Source organism: Acyrthosiphon pisum, chromosome X (genome assembly GCF_005508785.2).
Source record: "Acyrthosiphon pisum isolate AL4f chromosome X, pea_aphid_22Mar2018_4r6ur, whole genome shotgun sequence".
NCBI classification, from domain to species: Eukaryota; Metazoa; Arthropoda; class Insecta; order Hemiptera; family Aphididae; genus Acyrthosiphon; species Acyrthosiphon pisum.
In genome coordinates, this window is record NC_042493.1 from 100,146,888 (window position 1) to 100,154,604 (window position 7,717).

Consider the following 7,717-nt stretch of genomic DNA (forward strand, 5'->3'; position numbering starts at 1 on the left):
GAGAGCGATATGGTAATCGAATAATAACAAATAATAATTCAATTTTATTTTCATGTAACAAGATAGGTTTTGAGACTAATGTATTACGGACAGCAAATAGAACGCCACCACCTCTTGATAGAGAACTGGTTTGTGAGTTTCTGTCATATCTGTAAACTTCATATCCATGAAAACCCAGTTCAGATGTAGAAATGTTATCAGTAAGCCAAGTTTCAGTGAAAATAAATATGTCATATATTGAATTTGGTATTAGTCGTTTTAAACTAGGGAGTTTGTTGTTTAGACTTCATGCATTCTGATAATAAATATTAAGATCTGACTGGGATTTATTTAAAAATTTTTATTTTTGTTAATTATACTTGGAATGCCTTTATTGTATTTAATAATTAGATCGTTCTCGCCATTATCTCTTCGTTTCTGTAATTGTTCACGTAGATTTCTCATATGATCACGTTGCATTGTTGTGCGATCGGAAGCCAGGCGAATATTAGACCAAATTGGAGAATTACGTAATTTTGCTTGCGAACGAAGTAGTGTGAAAACTTCAATGGTATTAGATAATACAACTTTTAAAGGACGTGACTTATTTTCAGTATTTGAATTTGGTTTTCCGAGACGATGACAGGTAAATTTTGTTGGATTTGTTTCCATTGTCTTAAATATGGTTACGAGTTGATCATAATCAGTTATTTTAGTTTGGGAATCTTCCTTAGATTCAGGTAAATTAAAAATAATTAAATTATATGAGCGTGATTGTCTCTCCATTATTTCTGATAATAAGTTTTCATCACTAGAAAATTGAGAGGTAGAGATTTTTTTTTCTAAAAGATCATATTTATTTTCCAAAACAGACATTTTTTCTTTGAGCATCTTATTTTCCTCAGATAAATTAGATATAGTTTTAAGTACATCGTCAAACTTTTTATTCAAGGCTTTAATGTTATTATTTTAAATATTAACTGATGAGATTATCTTACCTTGAGAGGCTTTAAGTTCATCTAATGAAGATTTGATATCATCTAATGAGGTAGAATCCATAGTGTGCGTAATAATTTTTAGTAATATATAGTAGATAAGAAGTAGACACAACCGGTGAGCACGACTGTCCAGATTGAAATCAACTATACTATAATAATCAAAATTATATCAAAATTTTATCATGTATAGAAAATGGAAATATAAACAACCAGTGAAAATTTCATGTATCTACAGTCATTCGTTTTAAAGTTAGACCAAAAACCAAAATCAATTTTCTCGAAAACAGATTTTGCGTAAAAATTCCCGTTTTTCCTTAATTTTTCTTTTGTTTTTCACGGCGCTTTTGAAAACTATTGGAAACATTTTACTTTTGACCCCTCAAAGTACCAACTAGATTCAGTTTCCTATCAGAAAAGGTGCTGTTGAAGAAAATCGAAGTACTTTTTTCTGTCCTAAAAGGTCATGACAGACCACAAAAATTAAAAAAATAAAAATTTAAATAATTCAATAAAACAAAAAAAAAAAAAAAAAAACACACATCATTGTAAAATCAATACATTCATCGTTCCACTCAGAATCTAAATATTAAAACCACATTAAAATAAAATAAGTTAAATACCTATTTTTTTGATCCTATCCCTCCACTCATACTTTAGGGGTAAACAAATGTAGGTAGGCAACTACAGAAACTTAAAATTTTGGTTGAAAGCCAACGTTTGATAAAAATAATTTGCAAAGATAGTTAGACATACCTACTTATTTTGTACACATTTACTACTACACTGCTTTTAATATAATAAAGTGCATATTTATTAAAATGTACAAATCTGTAATACACATAGGTATTTAATTATATTTCCATATTAAACTATAGTGTAATATTTTGATATATAATGTTACATAAGCTAAATTTTATTGAAATCTTTACTAGATTTTACTTAAAACTACAGTTTAATGAAGTATTTAAATTAACCTTTATATTAATTATAAAAGTAATATTACCTTTAAAAATTAGTTCACCACCAGTCTGATATCTGTTTAAAAGATTTGACTCGAATTGATCTGCGAGTTCACGAAGTGTGTTGGGTAATTGTGATAATGATCGTTTTCGACAACTTCTCATTAAACTTTCAGCAGTTTTCACTTCTTTTTTTCAAAATTTGTAGTAGCTAAAACATATTATATTGTAAGGCATAATGAAATGAACAAACATGTTAAATAAACAGTTAATTGCAAGTTTTTTCAAGTAATAAAATTAACATGGAAAACTTACCAGACTCCTCGATTATTGGAACCGTTTTTTACATAATAGAAATGTTGATGCTTCATTTTAAATTAATTAAATTGAACATAACACTAGAAGACACGAGTGCACAAGACACGATGCTAAATGACAATAGTTATTAAGTCATCTCAGTCAAATTTAGCGGGATATTATATTATTAGGTTATTAAGTAAAACTGGTAAAAGGTAGGTATGTCGTAAACTCGTAAACAATAATAATGTTATTTACACTATCTCATAATATTTTACTTCTATAAGTTATTTATAACCCTCAGTCATTGATTAAATAATTTATATTAAGATGCCATATTTTCTTATCAAATTCACCGGAAAATGTTTATTATTTTTAGTATCAATATCGTATGACTATGATAATGTAAAATAATTAATAATAATATTTAATATTATTTTGCGTTAGTACTAAATTTGTCTGGCCGTTGTCCATAAAAAGTTAAGGACCAAAAAATTATAAAGGACCAAAATCGATAGGTACCCCTTAGTAGATACTATACTTTCATTTTAATTACATTCAATTTCATTTAACAGTAAACTCTGTGTATCAATTGTTATTGTGTTGAGAATTGAATATCAACTCCAATATTTTACTATATGCCTATAGATACCAGCCATAGTAAATATTAAATAAATTTGTAATATTGACAAATTCGGGAAAATATTTTTAAAAAAGCCATTAAGTAAGTAACCGCATTACTGTTCTTGCAGTAAATGTCGATTGTCGAGTGTATCTCGACACCTCGTAATTGACCAAGTACTGCAGTTGACTAATGGATGTGTTAAATTTGAGTTCAAATACAAATCATAACGATAAAAAAAACGATACAGAGTGGAGACAGGCCACCCAATATCATTAAGTATATTTTAATAGATATTTATTAATTAGTAATTAGTAATAATATACGGTAGGTGACTTGAATTATTATTTGCGGAATACATTGTATTTATTTCATAGGTAATTAATTATTATAGAAGCATGTATCTAATAAAATAATTATAATATATACTTACATCATAATATATATTATATATCATACAAATATTATTGTTATTAATTTTTTAGCCAATACCGACTATTACCATAAAACTATGTGAATAGGATCATGGTATAAATTGGCAATAGCTTAAAATTTATCTAAATATTTTGATAGGTAATGCCGTGATGTATAGTAAAATATACCAATATATTAATATAGGTAGGTACTACATCAAATATCAAGCTTGGGTAAGTTAGTGATAATTTTTAACTGAGTCAAGTTAAGTTAATGTAAAACATTTTAACTCAGTTAATAGTTAAAAGTTAACCTAATTTTTTTTTAACTCAGTTAAGTTAAAAGTTATATGAACATTTTCAATTAACTTATTAACTTAAGTTAAGTTAAGTTATTATTTTTTTTTATAATATCTATAAATACCCAGTAATATGGTTTAAATAATAAAAATCATAAATATTATTGAACACAGGAAATAGCCAATAGCTTTTCTATTCATGGGTACTGAATTAATAGAATTATGAATTAGGTACAAAAAAAATACAAAATTGAAAATGCTAAAACAAATACAACCTTTTTATTTATTAATACACTAATACAGATAAGTACTATACATTTTTTTTAAATTATTAAATAAAAATAACATGGTATTTAAGAATGTACTTAATTTTAAACTCTGAATACTTTTTCAGGGTACTAAAGTCTAAAAGTCGAAAACTGTTACAGAATATAGCCAACTTATACTTCAGTAAAATATTATAGTTATAAATATTTATTAAGAAATTTATTTAACTATATTTGTACTTTCCTATTCTAGTAAATGGTTATGTAATATCAATAATAATTTTTATTTTTATTATTTAATTATTTATAAATTAACTTAACTTGAATTTGATTAAAAGTAACTCGTTATTTATTAAGTTAATATTAATTAAAATAAGTTAAGTTGAAAATTAAGTTAATGAAAATTAAATTTAAAAAAGTTAAGTTAAAAGTTAAAATTAACTTAACTTTTAAATTTTTAACGCGTTTATGCCCAGGCTTGTCAAATATGACTACATAAAAGTTTCAAGTCCTCGTGAAGTCATAAATAATATTTTTAAATTGCAACAAAATAACTAAAATCGGCTTATACGAGTTTAATAATAAGTTAATGATTTTTTTCGGTAATATTTAAATGATTATAATACCTATAATGTAGAAAAGACTATATCAAAGTCGACATTTGTTGTTTGCGAGATCATTAATCCAACGGGTAGAAAATATGATTGTTCATTTGCACATCGTGCGTTTTAACTACAGTTTACTGTACATTTTCCGAAATCGAAATAAAAAACTCAAGTTTTTGGACCAATATCAATTAAGAAATTTCTATGCATTTTTGTTTAATTCTTTATCAAGAGTATAACATTTTTATATCTGCAAATGTATTTGAAGAAACCTAATATTGAATTTTCAGTAAAATTGCCTATATAAATCTTCTTAAACACTAAGGGCCAGTTGCACCGTCTCTGATTAAAGTTAACCGGAGTTTAATCGGCCGAATTTGCCCGGTTAAATATCTGTTATCAGCTGATTAAGCTTAATCGAAGTTTAACCGTAGACGGTGCAACTGGCCCTAAGGGTTAAGGGGCTCAATCACTATGCTCAGTAGGATGTTCCGATTTTAATTTTGAAAGCAGATTTGAATTCTCCTCTGAATTTACTATGCTTTAACTGACATACATTTTTCATATTCTATATCAATGTATTTAATTTGAATTATGAATATGATCTATTTTTACTCTTTTTGTTAGTAAATTTCTAAGTAAAAAAAAATAAAAATCAGAAAAATTAAATTGTCAAAGTATAGATAATTTAGTGACAAATTCAAATTTGCTTTCAAAATTAATATCGGAACATTATATTGGGCGTAGTGATTGAAGTCGTGAGCTATGTTTTCGACCAAAAATGAATCACGCTCCAGCCCCCTTAAGTATAATAACTCATCAACATTGTCGAGTACTCTCTATTTTAACTTTAAAATCCAATAAATAATAAAAACAGTGTCCAATAATTATAATATATGCAAGAAACAAACAATTTTTTTGTTTTTATAAACCATATGTTTTCATATACCATACCAGTCATTTTTTATAAATATTATAGTACATATTGTATTCAATTTTCCTCTATAAAGTACCGTAGGTAATTTATTTGACATTAGTTAATTACACATTTTTTAAAAGAATCAAAATATCGAAGTTAACCCTTTGGATTAATGTTACTATTGATCTCTGAGCTATGTATACCAAATATTATAGGTACAAGAATTTAGACATGGCGATATTATTAATTTATATTTTATACTATAATGTGATACATTTACGAGTTATGGTTTGTATTGCTCTTACAGTGAATTATATTCCTTAAATATTACAATTCCTGGTATGAGGACTAAACTAAGTGACTATCTAGTATTAGGCAATAGCCGGTAATATGATAACAAATGAAATAAAAATTGTATAGACGTATAAAATATTGTATTAATTTATTTGATTTTTCAGTGATTTAAGTACCTATCTATTAGCTGTTACTATAATATTATTTAAAATTTTAAACACTTCAGCCATAATTTTCTTGTAAAATTTAAAAATTATATTTTATTAATTTGAATAACAAATATACAGTAGCAAAATTAATACGGTAGTATTTAAGAATAATATAATGTATACAAATATTTAAAAATATAATCAATATAGATATATAATATAATATTACTTACCATCATTGGAGTATCTATGGAGGGGGATGATGAATTTTGTACATCATACAACATGTATATAATATATCTATACCTACTGATTACTGAATGTCTATTAAAAATTGTATATCCCTCCCCTTGAAAAAAGTCTAGATACGCTACTGTTTACCATAGGTATGTTATGTACTTATCTATAATGATGGTCTACAAAATGTAAATGATTAGTGATTACAATCTTAATCTATTACATATGTAGGTTTTCTTAATAAAACAGTACAAAAAACAATGTTTCTATCTCAAAACATAAAATATAAATATGTACCCAGTAGCTGCAAATAAAGGTTCCTATATAAATCTTTAAATATTTATATTAGAAACATTTTTAAAAAATGTAAAATTATGATATTCAGTAAATAATGTAATCTTTGTGAATTTTGGGCCCTTAAAATTTTGAGTCACCAGGCCCAGTTACTGAGTATAATAGTTCATATCCAGATACGAATTTCTAGCAGAACAATTACACATTAATAACGTACCTATTGTATACTTATCAATAAAAAAAATATGATTAAGGACATACCAAAATAGAAAATTTGAACGTCACAAACAAGAAATTGTAGAATTCAAAACAATTTTGGTCATGTTTTTTGACTGTCGAGGTTAGGTAGGTTACTGGTTAGGTTAGGTTTTAACATACGAATTTAAAAATGTCAAAGTTTGCATTGACCAGTCCATAATTTTATGAATTTTTAAATATTAAATTCCAAATTAATATTATTCAGATTTTTACGTTCCAAAATTGTATCGTCCAGATTTGCACTGTTTAGAATTGTATGTTTTTTTAATTATTAAATTCCAGATATGTACCGTCCAGATTTGCACCGTCCAGAATTGTATGGATTTTTAATTATTTATTTCCAGATATGTACCGTCCTATTTTTTACCATCCAGATTTGCACCATCCAGATTTTTACCGTCCAGATTTGTACCATCCAGATTTTTACGGATTTCAAAATTTTATATTCCAGATTTGCACCGTCCAAGTTTTTACGTTCCAGAATTGCACCGTCCAGATTTGAAACGTCCAGGTTTTTACATTCCAGGTTTTTACGTGGACCCAATATAGATGCTGAATGATAATTTTCTCTGATGTTGCAATACTCTAATTATTATATAAAAGTAGTATATCGTGTTACCTACACTATTACCACTTTACACTGCTCTTTTACACATAAAACCAGAAATAAAATAATACCTTAAAATATAAAAACATACTTATTTTGGAATTTGAAAAAGAGTGTTCTTTTTGAAAGTGTTGAATTAGAACTGTTTTCATATTGCAACCATACCCACAATTATATAAAAAAAAATTGTGTTTGGCTTTTTGATGCCGAAGCAATGAACATCGTTTTTTATATAGGCATGAACAAAAATCACAATTAAACATTTTTTAATGTATATTTGTATAATAACTGAGTACAAAAACTACGACAAACAAATGGGAACTTTTTTATGGGAATTTTGTCTATTTTTAGAATATCCGCAATGATATAGCTATATGAGTATACACCTTGAGGTATTGCAAATGGTTAATCTGCTAAGTGATAACAAGGTTTGATAAGAATTTGGTATCGGAAATTATCTTGTCGCGAGACGCCTGTGTTTATAACTACTTATCAGTTTTATAATCTATAAATCACAAAAA